The sequence below is a fragment of the Bos javanicus genome, chromosome 21 (genome assembly GCF_032452875.1).
Source record: "Bos javanicus breed banteng chromosome 21, ARS-OSU_banteng_1.0, whole genome shotgun sequence".
Lineage (NCBI taxonomy): Eukaryota > Metazoa > Chordata > Mammalia > Artiodactyla > Bovidae > Bos > Bos javanicus.
This window is the reverse complement of record NC_083888.1, coordinates 42,537,630-42,553,508: the sequence shown is the minus strand read 5'-3', so window position 1 is coordinate 42,553,508 and position 15,879 is coordinate 42,537,630. Positions and strand designations below refer to the sequence as shown.

The following is a 15,879-nucleotide window of genomic DNA, read 5'->3' as shown; positions in this document are numbered from 1 at the left end:
GGTAACAGAATGTCACATAATTTAAGGTGAAAATGTTTATTTTAATTTTTGAAGCACTCTGAAGGTTGAATCTGATACAATTTAAGGCCTCAAGCTGTATATGTCATCATGCCAGAGGGTTATATTTTTGTTGATGTGAGTATGTTTTTGCTTTTCTCTCTTCAGCTTTCTCAGAAGCATTAGACAGGGACAATCAACTGCCAGCTCTATCTAGTTCTTGGTCATTCTATCAAGTAGGGATACTTTAGTCTGTGGTGAGAAAATAATTTAATCTTCATATTCATTCCATCCACAGCAGTAAGTGAGCAGAGGCTGTGCCATTGTGTCTTGTAGGCTAGGGAAGTTATGATACAGACTACTCTTCCAATAGTCAAAAATGAGATTAACAAAGTTAAAGTCAGATGGCTTTTCTTGAGTGCTAAGGTAAATAAGCATCCAGTATTTAATTTCCCCACAGCACCTGCTGTGGGCCTCTCTGTCTAGTCAAAAATAAAATATACCCTATTGAAAGGGCATATTTACATTATTAAGTGTATTTGCTTGGCCAATTCAATTTTGACTAATGAAGCCTCCTAATAGATCTGTGAATGACCTAAATTAAAGACACAGGCCACTCCTATCCTAAATGCCACTCTTGTGTGTGTATAGAGATATATAAAGAAAACTTTAAAGCAGTTAAATATAACCACAAACACTAGCTTATTTTAAAAACTAAGAATTAAAGAAGTTTTTGGAAAATTCTTATTCAGTGCTTACTTTTTAAAAGCACAAATACTAAAATTGAATTATAAAATGAAGTTAGCCAAAACAGGATTTCTGAAGTAAATATAATTAGAAATGCATGAAGACTTGATTGAGACAACTTTTTTGACAGTTATGCTAAAGGCTTTTTTTCCCTCCTAAAACCTTTTTTTTTTTCCCTTTTTTTTTTTTTTGTTAAAAATCACACCGAAAATTCTGCCCAAATGGAGACTGGAACAATGCCTTGAAACAGTGTTAATTGTCACCATGGAAACCAGAAGAATAAGCCATTTTGAAACTGGTATAGAAGGCACACATTGAGCAACTCAAGCATTTTTCTGCCTCCCTCAATGTTAAAGAACAAGATGCCTTGTCACTGTGAGGTCAGAGAAAGAAAGCATCATGAAAGGGATGTCGATGCTCACTGTCTAGTAAATAAAAAAATAAAAAATAAACTACATACAGCTAATGCTACAAGACTCTACCCAGTGAATCTTTTTGAAATAGAAAGATCATCAAAAGATGGCCAGGACTGGGGGATGGATTCCACCTAAGCAAAACTTCAGGGCTATATTATGTGAACCTTGCCCTCAAAGCTCCCTGGGAATTCTGCTGTTGTAATAAAACTTCAGAAGAGGAAAGAAAAAAGGCAGCATGATGGAATTCAAAATAATGCTCTAAAAGCACACAGAGAGATTAAGACATCCATTGTAAGACTTTTGTATGGTGCTTCTGTTGGTTATGCTGAAAAGAGACCAGACATTGCTGAGCGGAGAGTGAAGTTTTGGCTATGAGAAACACAAGAATTAAACCAAAGAATTTTCTTGATTATTAGAATAGGGCTGTCAGATTCTGTCTCCAGGGTTTGCGTATTTACATCTTACACCGTATTTTAACTAGGCTTCATGTGATTTTATATGAGGAAGAGTAAAAGCAAGGATAAAATGATCTAGTTATTAGAATAACAGTATGATTATCTTTCCCAGTGCAAAGTAATACCATAAATACCTGTATATCCAGCATATATGCCTTTTCCATAAAGACATGACAGACAAAGAAAATACACTGAGAAAAGAAAATATACTATAGTCTATCAACAAGAAAGCTTATGCTAGGAACACACCAAAACACCAAACCACTGGCAAAATTATTTATGAAAATATGCTTTTTTGCACAAAAGTGCAGGGATGTGTCCATCTATGACTCCCATATTGTGTTTTCAGGCTAGTGTTTGCCCTCCTCATCCGAGGCTTCATGGTGGCCCCTCAGCAAGTCCATGCCTAATGCCATTCAGTGGTGAACAAAGAGTCTTTTTATATGAAAGTCCAGGGTCCACAGCTCAGCTGTACATGCCGAGTGCAGGAATCTGCTAAAGGCCAGTGTCCCCTCTGCAGCAGTGCTTGCGCTGCCCCCTTCTTCGGAACACCAGCATCCAGCATCTCAGGACGCATGTGATGTTTCACGTGGAGCCACGATCACCAGCACTTAGCGAAGATGTTCAAAACTGAAGAAGAGAGTTCAAGCCCAAGACAAATAATGGTCTTTATTTCTTGCAAACTCCTTGTATTTTACCATTAGCAATTTATGGCGAATAATTGCACAGAGAAATTATAAAGACTCCTACAATTGTCCTTGTAAATTAATAATAGGCTTTCTTGATTGGGATAAATCTGCTGCTGAGCCTTTGGAAAAATTAAAAAGTGCAATGTCATTTAAAATTGCCAGAACTCGCACAGCAAATTACATCTGAGGTTAAGAATTGAGTTTTCCCCCCTCTTCTAGCTTATTCCATTTGCATGATCTGGAAATCACATTACATTGGCCATGTATTGTTAATTGGACATAGATTGCATTATCTTTAATATAAATCAAACTACAAATATTAAAATGAATTGCAAATTCCCTAATAGAAGATCATAAAACAATCTTTTTTAAAGTATCTCCCATTAATAATTTAATTCCAATTATATCACTCAGAAAACTTAAGTAGGAAACCTGGCAACTTATTTCTCCAATCATTCCTTTTACATAACAAATACCTAAGCTTTTTCTAATAAATACTCAGAGCAAAATTCCCTGTTAGAGAATAAAAATAAAACCACCATAACTGAAAACTTTTCAGTGCTGATTTTAAGTAAAATACTGCATAAGAATACCAAGTCTGTCTCTCTTGTCCCTTCCCTAAGGAGGAGAGAAAAAAGTCTCCCACAAAAAAGATTTACTAAGTTTAACAACTACTGTAATCATACTCTGAAATTATAAAATTTATTATTCTTCTATTTATTTCTTAAAAGGTTCTCTAGCCCCTTACCTTAGCTTTTTCTATAAACTTGATATCTTTCTGAAGCCTTTGCATGGCCTTTAATGAGTTTATATTAAATATTTAATACTGTTTAGGGCATATCCACTACTACCAAAAACAGTTATATTCCCAGCAGTCCCACTGTTTCAGGCAGAGGACTTGATTGATCCTCCTAGCCTGAATTGAGTAGAATGAAAAGAAGCAGTTGGAAAATAGCTGCAATCATTTAATGCAGATGACCTCTGACAGCCTCGCAGCTCTTCTATCTGAACAGAAATTTGCATGGGGTCTCTGTGCAGAGGAACAATGTAACCTAAATGGTAGACAATCTTTATTCTAATGAAGTGGGTGTCAAGGTCAATGTAAAACTGCAATGATAAATGGTGCACCACTAGGCAAGAGAAGTTGCATAAGCATTGTAGTGCTTTCACATTAATTGAAGACTGAAATGCACTGCGTGAAAAGCACAAGCCTCTCTTTTCACCATAATGTGTTAATGCGCCAATGCCAAAATGATTTCTTCAAGATGTTTGCCTGCTGACATGTATCTTATTGCAAAAATAACATAAATATGAAATTATAACACAAAATGGAGATTTTTAGAATTTAGCTTTTCCCCTGATTATAACTATAAAATTCTAAATATTAATAAAAGTCCCCAAACAACATCCTGACACCTAATGTAATTCCTTTGATCCCCCTTCCTTTTCTTTTTCTATTTAGACCTGTCTTTAATTAGCTTCAACCAGCAACCTTTTATGGTTCAACCAGAACCCGTCGATGTGTACGTTCATACTGAGCTAAGTTTAAAACAGGACTTAGGAGAGGAGAATCATTCAAATACATATTTCCCCCCTCTCACTTCTAAGTTTTCTGCTTGGTCTGTGGTTACGATCTTCAGGTATTGTTTGTCCTGAATAAAAATGTAATAAAAGCCTATGGTTTGCAAAAGAAAATAACTATTTTCTAGTGTGAGAACTAGAGAACTATAATCTGGTTGTTGGACCTTGCCAAAATGACGATACAGCAATAACTACACCATTTCTTCAGTTGATCTAGCAATTTTGTGGCAGTCAATATTTTTCTTTATATGAAAATAAGGACAGTAGGCTGCTTTTAAGAAATCCCGATCTATTTAAGCCTGTGAAGGGGACATTGTTTGCTAATACACTCATTAGCAACCAAGCATTTTCAGTTCATCAATTAAACAGGAAATGGAGTTGCACCATTAGTCACAATTTGCTAAAATACTGATAAGAGCATATTGCTAACCATTTGAGAAACATTTCCAGGCTCAACCTGTAATTTGTTATAAACTGGATGCATTTTTATGGTTGACAGTTTTTTCTGATTCTGGTAGACCCTGTGAAATGTCAGCCACATTTCACAACACCAAGCTTCCTGCTGCAAATAGATCTTAATAATGAAATTATAGTTATACTAGTCAAGAATGGTCTATAGGTCTTTCAGTCTGCCGTCTTGGTGAGTAGAAGGCTTCTGGTCTGATTTACTATAAAATAAATGATATTGCTAGTTTGTAAGTCTGATGTAAAAACAAACTGTCTCAAACAGAAATCAACATTCCTGAAACGGTAATTCAGGGGGAAAAAATATCTTAACATGAAGGAGGATAGTGAAAAAGGAAAAAAGTTACTGATGAAACTGTTTAAAAAACTGTACAGCTTCATCTGTGTGTGATTTGTCAGGTCTGAAGCTTTGACGTGCCCAAGGGGCAGACCCCAGCGGGGAGTAGGCTGCCGAGCTAAATAGCTGTGAAAGAAGTCTTAATGTAGGATGGAATTCAAACTAACCTTGACATGACCTCGGGAAAAATATGCAAAAAGTAAAATGAATGCACTCTGCAAGATACATCCTAATTTTGTGGTGGAGCTGGTTAGTTTTACAAACATAACTGAGACTTTAAAAGAAAAATAGAGAGCTAGTAAAAGGGGAAAACTTTGGAATTCGGGCAAAAAAAAAAAAAAAAGATGTAAGCAGGCATGATGTGCTACGGTGAAGGCATGTGAACCATTTGGAAAGAATCCAAATAAAAACCCACACTGAACAATATTGTTGTCAGCCTGTCTATTCAGGAAAATTGTTTTTTTTAGGTTGAATATAAATGACACAAAGCCAAGATTACATCATTGCATTACAAAGTCTGTTGTGGCTTTTAGCTGAACAAGCCCCATGGATCTATTGGTTTAGGACAGTAATTCAGTAAGGAGGTTTTAATGTGTTATTTTTCCCCCAGTGTCAATAAAAAATAGAAGAATTTAAGAAAGAAATATCGTAAGTGCTCTCTAGTCTATTCCTTGTTTTTAATCTGTATTTGATAAGCCAAACTCAAATATTAGTTGATGCACTGAGTCTTGATTTGACTTTATTATAAATTTTGCCTGTTTTGAAATGTTCAGCTTAAGGAGGAAGGCATTTTTTCTAGCTCCTCAGCTAAGAACTGGCTAACTCATTGGATATATGGAAATTTTAATTGAGTGTCAACTTGTGTAGAAATTCAATCCTATTACCTTCTCAAGGTAATTTTGTAGCAATACCAGTTATTTACTACACTACTAACCAGATTTTAAACATAATTAAATTGCTAAGAACATACACCCCAAATCTAATGACTTAAATCCCTACAGCAAGGATGTGAATTCCTGGATCAAGTATATACGCTTCTATTAGATTTTTATAAGCATAAAGCGAGCAGGAGGATGCAATCATTTAGAAGTACAGAAGTACAAGGAATTTTGCTAAGAACCTGTTGAACATTTATTTGTAAAGATCACTACTTAATGGATATGTCATGCCATGGGGTCATTTTTTGGTTAGTCTTATTCAATATTTTTATTAGTGAACATATATAATAACATTTGTATATGGCATGTTGATTAGATTGCCAAATTATACTAATCTCATTGGTCAATAAAGAATAATAAATATTTTAGCTCTGATAACCTAAACTCAAGTACCTACAGGTAGTAGTAAACTGGCTTCCTAGTGGAATGATTTCCCTGGTGTAAATACTCGCATCATAGTAGATTCCAAGCTACCAATGGTTGCTACTGCTGGCAAGATTCCTTAATATTCAACAATCAGCTGTCACAAGTCAGAACTAACCAGATCTAGCACCCCACTTCCAGGCTCTCATGCAAAGAATGTGAGTGTAGATAAGTCATCTTCTATCTTTCATACTCTAACTGTTGCTAGGGTCACAGAAAAGAACTATTTTCTCTACTAAAAGAAAAATGCATAAATGTGATAATTACTAACATTCAGTTCCAGTCAAGGGGAAACGAGGAAGTGGTGTGGATTTTATGGAGGATAGAAGAGCACAAGTTTCTCTACTCAATTCTGTTCCTATGTGAGATGTAGCTTCAATATGGCTTCTGTATGGTTAGGTACTCAGCTGAAGAGAAGACAGAATATATAGTTTTATATGAAAATTATCATTTTTATATGTTGAATTAAACTTTTTAACATTGTCCAGGCCAATCTATGTCTCCAGTTGGATCTGAATTTGCAAGCAAGTACTTCTAAATGTCTCTTTTAGATGAGATATCTGAATTTGCAAGCAAGTACTTCTAAATGTCTCTTTTAGATAAGATATTAGACCCAAAGGGAACATAACATGCTGGCATTGTAGATGAAATCTCAGAAGGAAATAGGACAAGTATTAAGTCAGACAGAATTAGTTAATAACCATCCCTTCCTCCCACCAAAAAAATAAAAATATAGAAACTGCACAAAGAATGGAGGTGACTAGGCTTCAATTGTCTTTAGGTTCAAGGAGTCAACAGACAGAGTGGAAGGAATATAAAAAGGATGAAATATGATTTGAGGCTGGATTGAGACAAACACAGGGTCAAAAAAAAAAAAAAAAATGGTAGCAGATAGATCAGTTTAACTGTGGTTTTACTAGGCCCAAACCTGCAGTCCTTGTTCTCATTGGTTCCATGTTCCAAGAGGGACCTAAGCAATGTATTAAATATCTAAAGAAGAGCACTTAAGGAAGTTCCAGAAAAGAAGCAACACTCCTCCAGGGAGCAAGCTGTTGAAGAAGCTGGAGATATTCAGCCGAGAGATAAATAAGAGTTGAAGATGACAGAAGAAACAGAAGAACATGTTAGCAAGTGTGGAATAGTAAGAGTACTAAACAGAAAACATTAGTTTCATCTGACCTCGGAGGTCAGGCCTGGAATCAAAGACTGAAGCACAAGAACTAAAGCTTGGGCGATAGTGAGTTCTCACTCACCAGAGTTATTCAAGCAGAGACCAGAAGTCTACCTGGTTGGGATATTTTACTGGATAATGAAGCACTGGTTGTGGATTGGCCTAAAAGATAGTCTAAAATTCCTATCTATTTCAGAAAGTTGAGCTTTTGGGGCCCACATTCACCAGATCAGCCCTAACAATCACATTATTATGTGTAGAAGAAGTGCCAAGACTGAAAAACACCAAGTTGAGGAGCAAGCTGTCACTTGCCGGAAAGAGACTCAGATATAAGATCCTCATGCAGAGAAACCCAGGAGAACAGTGGGGCAAAGATACCACTACATAAAACATAAGCTATTAATCTAAGCTTAAATATAGAGAACAAAAAGAAAAGGCAAAGTTGGCTGAAAAATCCTCAAATCGTCTTCCTACTTTAGAGGCATATTTGGTGGATTTAAGGAAATTTAAGGAACCTTTTGGATCCCCCCTTTTTTTTTAAACTAAATATTTTATAGGAATATTGAGTTTATAGGAAACTTCTACTATCCAATTTATGCAGTTAGGTCTGTATTTCAACAAGTCCTTCCTCTAGATTTTTTTTTTAAAACACAAACTTCACAAATGCCACCCTCAAAAATTTCCTTCCATTGATATATATCAGAACTTTCTCTAACAGATATCTAAGAAATGTGTTACATACAACCCATGCTGCCAGCGGCATGGGCATAATGGTAATTTCTCCTCCATGCTATGAAACTTCATGGTTGTGCTGTATTATGTCGAAAATCTGCACATCTCAATGGGTTTTCCGTGCATTCCAATGCACTTCAGTGACGATGTGGATCATTGCCATAATACATCATGACTGTTCTAATTACGGTTTCATTATGATATACCCTATCAGGGCTGTCGTAATGTCATGTCAGCACATAGTAAGAATAGTTATGCAATTATGTAATATCTGTTAGAGTATGCAGTGTAAGATGGAAAAAAAAAAAGACACAAAAAGCAGCAATTAATGTAATGAAACTCAGTTTTCTCCTTTAAAAAAGTTTCCAATTTAAAAGTACTTCCTTTGTTTCTCATCTCCCAACCTAAACAAACGCCTTCAAATACATCTGTTTTTATTTAATTGGATATTGCTATATAGTTTAATGGACTTGTTTTTTAATAAAGCAAAATAAGAAGAGGGAAGTCCTTGACTTCAAGCTGTTCTCTGTATGTCACAAAAGAGTATGATTCACCTAATATACGCGACAAGAAGTCCAGTAAAAATTTAGGCACTGAGGTTTACTATTATGCAAACATCAATGTCACTTTCTTCTATTTCTCTTCATCTCTTCTGTGGACACAGAATTTCTTGCCTTACCTCCTAAACCTCAACTAATCAGCTCTGTCTTAAAAAACAAACTATGATAATGAAATGAGATAAAATATTAACATCCATATTTACCTCTCTAAATTATGACCATATATTCACCTGCCTTTAGTTTAGTAGCCAAAATACACCCAGATATCTACAAAAATAGAAATCTTGTCATTTGTCTTATAAATTTGAAGAATAAACTCTCAAAGGACAAGGGCATGGCTTTTTTGGTCACCCATGGAGTACCTTGAATATATGAGGCCTTCAGAAAGCCCTGAGTCAATGAATGGTTTTCAAACTAAGTGATACAGGAACTGCTTTTTGTTGTTTTAATATACAATCATGGGAGAATTTATATATCAAAGCTATGCCATATCGTTATAGCTGAATTACAGGCCTGTTCAACGCATTCATAATAGAAATGCTGACGAAGCCTAAACCATGGATGGGTACGGTTGTGCAGCAGCAGTCATTTCAAATATAGATATATTTTTAGCATTAGGAGCAACCAAGTTTGTTTAAATATGGACTTTTTTTTTTTTTTACAATTGCAAGTAATGTTAATAGCACACTGTAAATGTTAAGGCTAAGTGTGCAATGTCAAAATAGATTGAATCTCTCTGAAAATTGGAAATTCAGGCTTTTCAAACGTAATCCAGATGTTTGGCTTTTATTCAGATTTCAAGAAAGAGGGAACTAATATGATATAAAATTCATACATGCATATTTCATTAGTGCCTTTTGTATCGCTGAATTAAACATTCTGAAACGTGCTTTTCCCAAATCACATAGAGTCTTAAACCAAAGCAGTTGCCAAGATGTTGCTCACCTCAAAAATAATGCCAAATTAATTTCATAAGGAAGATACTATATATTTCTTAGGTTAACTCTGCAGATAATGTTTCTCCAAAAAGAATATCTTGCTTTCTCTTTGCGGAAGATAAGAAAAATGAGAAGTGGAACATTGTAGCCATCATAGTGTATGTATCAAAAAGATATTACTGCCAAATATGGTGACTTTGGAAATCTGGGAGAATCAATGGCCTAAATGAAGGCTGAAAACACTGTCCCCCATGTTGTCATCATCAAAAGCAATCTTTTCAAGTTTAGTCCAAACAGGCATTCCCTAGGACAGCACTGAGAAGCATGTACAGAACTCACCATGCAGGTGTTAAGACAGAGCCAATCAAAGCATTTCCAGGGTTGTCTGTGCCAAAAACACAATGGAAGTGCCATCCTAACTTTATGTATTCACGTCATGACTTTTCTTTGGTAGAATGTTTTTAATCTTTCAAAGGGTTTCAATATCTATAATTGTAATAGCCCCTTAATGCCATGGGATTTTTCTTGGTGACTGCCTGAATGTGTGTATAATAAAATATTTGATCTCTTAGGCCAGTTTTTGAGAGTACTCTAGGTGTCTTCACATCAGATGAAGATGAATGTTGTATCAGAACTAGAATAAAAGTTCCTGCAATGGAATATCTAAAGTCAAGGACCATGTTTTGTTGACCCTTTATCTACTATAACTATGACCCTTCATCTACTATAACTCTTATCATTATGGCTTAGATATAGAAGATAGGAAAATATTCATTATTATTTAGATATAGAAGATGGGAAAATATTTATTCATTTGAGTTTCTCCTACATGACCAGGTGAGCCTGTATCAAGCTGTTGAAATACATGCCAGATATAAGTATACAGTACACAACAGTGAGCAGCATGTGATTGCCTTATTTCTCTTCAAACTTTATGCTCAGTAAAAAACAAACAAATTCTTTTGGTTAAAGCATCCTATACAGAAATATTCTCAAATTTTAGAGAGAACGAAGTGAACTGTTTCCCATGGCCAGGAACGGTTAAAGTAAGAAAAGCTTCTATAAAATGTATCAAAGAAAAGAGGAAGATGGCAGCAGCTCTTTAAATATTTAAGGACACCTTTCATGAGTTCAGTGTTTTCTCACAGCAATAATATTTGATCAGAATGCAAGAGGCTGGGTCCAATTTCTAGTTCCAACACTAGTGTGCAACAGAATTAAAAACCTTCCTGTTCTAACCTTTTTTTTTGTTTCTTTGGGATACATGTTCATATTTACCAGAGAGAGTTTTTAAGAGAATAAACTTTAAAGATTTTATGCTTTAAGCTTTAAGTGCCGTGTCTTGCTTCAGCCTCAAAAAACTTGACTGTCATTTCAATGGATTGTTCTCTTTTTTTGTTCTCCTACGGCAAGCCCAAGGGGAAAGTTAGTCACATCACTTCTGTCTTACGGATTAAAAATTGATACGTAGAAGTTAAGTGACATGCCCAAGGTCAGTAAGATCATGCTAAAACCCAGAAACAGAATTTTCAGAAAGAAAATGTTCATCTTAGTTTGCTAGGCCATTCTGTTTCCTTGAAAATGCATCTTTAGATATCAGTGCAGAAGTCTGAGGAAATTGGTGGGTCCTGAGTATCACATTACAGTATAATATAAATAAACTCAAGAATGCCATTCAGAGTGAGTTTAGAGTAGTTAAAACACAGTTAAGAACCCCACTCTATGGCTTCCACAGCCAGATTCATTTTGGTATAGGCTCATCTTCCAAACCTTCATGCATCTTTAAGAGCATGAGATTGAGGTTAAAAGGGCCGAGAGTTTTCACCATTAGTCGTATCTGTGATCCCGAAGTTCTCAGGCACAGGTAAAAATTCATTAGTGTAAACTAAGACTACTGGCTTCCCTCATAGCTCAGGTGGTAAAGAATCTGCCTGCAATGCAGGAAACCAAAGTTCGATTCCTGAGTTGGGAAGATCCCCTGGAGAAGGAAATGGCAACCCACTCCAGTATTCTTTCTGGAGCATCCGATGGACAGAGGAGCCTGACAGGCTATAGTCCATGGGGTCATAAGAGTTGGACACAACTTAGAAACATTAGGACAAGACTAATGTCCTAAGCAATATCTTAGGACAAGACTATAAAGAGGAAACTTTGGTTATGACGACTGCTTTATAAGCATTTTTTCCAGTTATGTAAGGGACTCTACCATGAGCCTTCAAATAAGTTCACTAGAATAGCTGCATCAAAGAGAAACATGCTGTGTGTGTGTTGTGTATGTGTTCAATCACATAAATGATAAAAGTAAGGAAGAGGATGGAGAGATCTAGAGACCAAAATAAAGGAAATGCTTAGATGGATGGAAAGAAAGTAATGAGTAAGTAGGGAAAATTACAAAGGGTTAAAAGATGGGGGAAACAATAACTAGTCTACAGAGCTGTTGCTGCTGCTGCTAAGTCGCTTCAGTCGTGTCTGACTCCATGTGACCCCATAGACGGCAGCCCACCAGGCTCCTCCATCCCTGGGATTCTCCAGGCAAGAACACTGGAGTGGGCTGCCATTTCCTTCTCCAAGTCTACAGAGAATAAACCATAAAAACTACGTAAAATAAAAGTACTTCAGAAGAGGAAGGAAATCACTGCTTGAGAAAAGATCTTCAGTAAATGACTTCCTGGAAATAATCAGATGAAAGAATATGATAATGATGGCTTAAAAAATTGTGCAAGGGCTGCAAAAATTCACCAAGAGGAGAAGAGAACAAAAAGAGGCAAGAGTACCAGGATGTGGCCATTTAGTACAGCTTACAGCCACCAAAAAAAAAAAAAAAGGTAGTTACTAAAATTTGTAATTTTGAGGATTCTCCCTAAGCACCATCGAAAGGGAGCCCCTTCACTGGGCACCATCTTCCCTGAGACTGTTACTTCTCTTTTTGCTATACTGGTGGCTTGTTACCTGGTTCAAGAGATGCCATTTCATATTTCCATGTAAAATCTCTGCTGTTTAAAAACAGGGACAATAATATACTCACCACTTATCCACCACAAATATATTTTAAGTAAGTGGGTCATGTTTCTACAAAATTTCAAATCTCTGTGGACAATGCATCCTTTTTTTTAAATAAGTCTCTACTTATGTGACTTTTGTAATGAGATTTTTTTTTGGTCTGTTTCCCATTTGTAAGTAAGAATACAAATTCCTCATTCATTTTTATTATGTCTTAGAAATAAGGTATTGTAACTACTGTCAATATTAGTAAAACAAGTCACATCGGAGGGTAGTCATTGAAAAGGTACACTCTCTCTTTATGTATGTGTATATATGTATGAAGATAGTTCCCATCTTTCAGAAAATATATCCATAAAGTGTTACTACTTTTCTCTACCCTTAATGAAAGGAGGAGGGAATATCATTAATATTACCCAGTAACACTACTTCTCAAAATCTACACACTTGTAACCATTTTATTACTGAGTTCTATAAACATGGAAACTGAAAAGGACCCATACCAAACATTTTAATTTGTGAACCAATGAGTTTCAAAGAGTTGGGTCACAATAAAAAAAATAAAAGAAGAGAAAATACATGCCTGGAATCAGACTGCCCGTGTTTAAACTTTGTTTGCATTGCTTACTAGCTGTTCAATTCTCTATGCCTTAGTTACTCATTGGGGGATAATGTTAATACTTTTTTCATAAGGTTCTCTGAGGATTGAATGTGCTAATATATGCAAAGATCCTGGACAATTACTGTTATATACTAAGCACTATAGTCAAGTGTTTGTTGCAACTTGATCCAAATGTCGCATGCTAAGAAAATATGACCTTTGGCATAAACTTTTCTAATCTCTTTTATGACCCTAGTTTTTATATTTATGTATAACTCCCCTTTACTAAATAAAACATTGAACCTAGATCAATAGGAAAAAAAAAAAAACCCGTTTGCTTTTTATTGACTTCCACTGAACATATGGATGAAAGCTATTGTGCTCTGCCATTGGTTTGTTACTCTTCCCCATTGTGTCTTCCTGATTTTGGTAAATACCTAGGAGCATGTCAAACTAACTCCCGTATCTGAGGGGTCTTCTCATACTGCATTCTTCTGCAATGCACCTATCTCCATCCGACATAAAAATTCTGTCTAGCAAGGTCCCTGGTGGCTCAGATAGTAAAGAGTCTGCCTGAAGTGTGGGAGAGCTGGGTTCAATCCCTGGGTTAGGAAGAGCCTCTGGAGAAGGAAATAGCCACCTACTCCAATATTCTTGCCTGGAAAATCCCAGGGACAGAGGAGCCTGGCAGGCTACAGCCCATGCAGTCGCAAAGAGTTGGACATGACTGAGTGACTAACACACACACAGCAAGGTCCAGTTCAAATCTCAATTCTTTTACAAAGATGTACCAAGAACATCCTCTTAGAAGACCAGCACTTTTTTTTGTACCACACAAATGTGCTATCTTTGTTATAATTTTATGGTTTTTGGTTTTACTTTTCTAAATGGATTATAAATTACTATGGAAAAGGGCAACCTTCCTTTTTTATTGTTCTCCACAAGATATAGAAATACTTAAAAAAAGCTTATTGTCTCATCTTCTTAGTCACTAATACCAGACAGCATCATTCCTTATTCTTCCTCACTTTTTAAACTAAAGGTAAAATTATCCAACCATTAATTCCTAATATATCAGAACATGTGAACATATGTAATTTTTAAAATATATGTGAGAAAAGAGAATTAACGTGAAATATCATTGTGTGTAGGCACACAGTGATGCAAATTTCATAAATTATTAGTAGGGCTTGATACTAACTAGGGCAGTTTGTAAAGTAGATAAAACTTGAAGTCAATTTTTCCCCAAAGTAAATACAAATCTGCCTTTAACCAGAGAGTGCTACAGAGAAGCCCCAGTAGCAAATTTGGAATTAAGAGCGATCGCCTGTCATGAGGCCTCCCATGGTTGACTTTGAATTCAAACATGAGCCTATGCTCTCCCAAATACCTTGGAGACCATTCTGGTCCTTTCTTCATAGACAGCTAAATGGCTTTAGCCGTATTTGCAATGACATCCAATGTGACAAACAAAATACGAACCAGGTGTGTGCACACCATACTACAAGCAGAAGGTAAGAACAGGTCATTCACATGATGTGAAGTGACCCATTTTCAGTGGAAATGTAAACAAATATATCTATTTGATGCTGTTGAGAAGTCCAGGGATGATTTGATAATTCTGCCCAAAGAAAATGGTAGGAAAATTAAAATATCTGGAAAATAAGACGTCAAAGAGAAAGCTGAACTTCCATGATAATTTACCAAAGGACCCTGGCAAGAGCCTGAATGAATGGTTATCTAAAAAAGAGTGGTTATATGTATATGTATAACTGATTCCCTTTGCTTAAAGCAGAAACTAACAAAATATTGTAAAGCAACTATACTTCAATAAAATTAATTTAAAAATAAATAAATAAGAATTTATACTAATCTTCATAAACAAGAAGTTATCTACTACTGAATAAAAGTAAAATGGAAAGGAAAGAGTCCAAGAAGGCTCATAAGGTATCTATTTATGACTACTACCTGAAATGAACTGTAAATAATGTGGCATTTAGAAATTACCAGTTATGATAGTTTGCAAAACAATTATATTCATTCAAATATATATTGTTTCCTTAGCTTGGAAACCATTCCTAAAATCCTGATTTTTGCCAGATTGCTTATAGGCAAAATCAATTACTAATTAGAAAAATCTTTGTTTTTCCACCAAAGAGAGAATATTGAAGTTGGAATGGACCTTGAAGCTACCCAGTGCAGCTCTCTCACTTTAAGATGAAGAAAACAAAACCTGAAAGCAACCATGTCATCACCTAAGGAGAATCCAGCCTCCTTTTGCTTTATCACAGGGCTTTCAAGTCGTTTCTTCCTTACACTCGTCTTATATGAAGCTTAAAAATTAGATCAAAGAACACTCAAAAGAGGGTCTAGGGAATAAAAATAACAAAGAAACTGAGGCACTGAGATGAAGTCCACCCATGCTCAAGACTTTACTATATGGAGATCTGAGTGACAGTGGTCTTTTCCTTTTCCTGAGGAAGCTTCAAGACCAGTAAATCCTGATCGCATGCACACGAGAGCAGGGCTGAGTCACGGTAAGGCTCTTAGAGTAGTGGCAAAACTTGTTTTTGTAAAACTCCACTTCACTGTATGTGTGTATGTGTGAGTGTGCATTTAAATATTTTTATTTTGTTTTTACTGTTTTAATTCTTTCTAACTCTGCTTGATAATTAATTTTCTTAAAAGGTCAATGTAAATTTCTCTTTCAGGACCAAATACAAAACATAGGGTTCATAGAATGATTTGCGAGCAGTCAAGCCACCAGAAAAATACGAATAAAAGCTGAATAACGGCCAAAGTTGAAGGAAGCGTGTTAGATACACTTTC

General features: G+C 35.8%; 1 protein-coding gene and 1 long non-coding RNA gene across 5 annotated transcripts in view; one reads left to right on the top strand and one right to left on the bottom strand.

The window, feature by feature from the left end:
• Nucleotides 1–15,879, bottom strand: part of AKAP6 (A-kinase anchoring protein 6) — a 501,363-nt gene that overhangs the window by 88,768 nt on the left and 396,716 nt on the right. The window lies entirely within an intron of this gene.
• Nucleotides 6,145–15,699, top strand: LOC133234415 (uncharacterized). The gene is made up of 2 exons (XR_009732131.1): nucleotides 6,145–6,206; nucleotides 15,208–15,699. It is a non-coding gene; the product is annotated as an uncharacterized LOC133234415 (long non-coding RNA).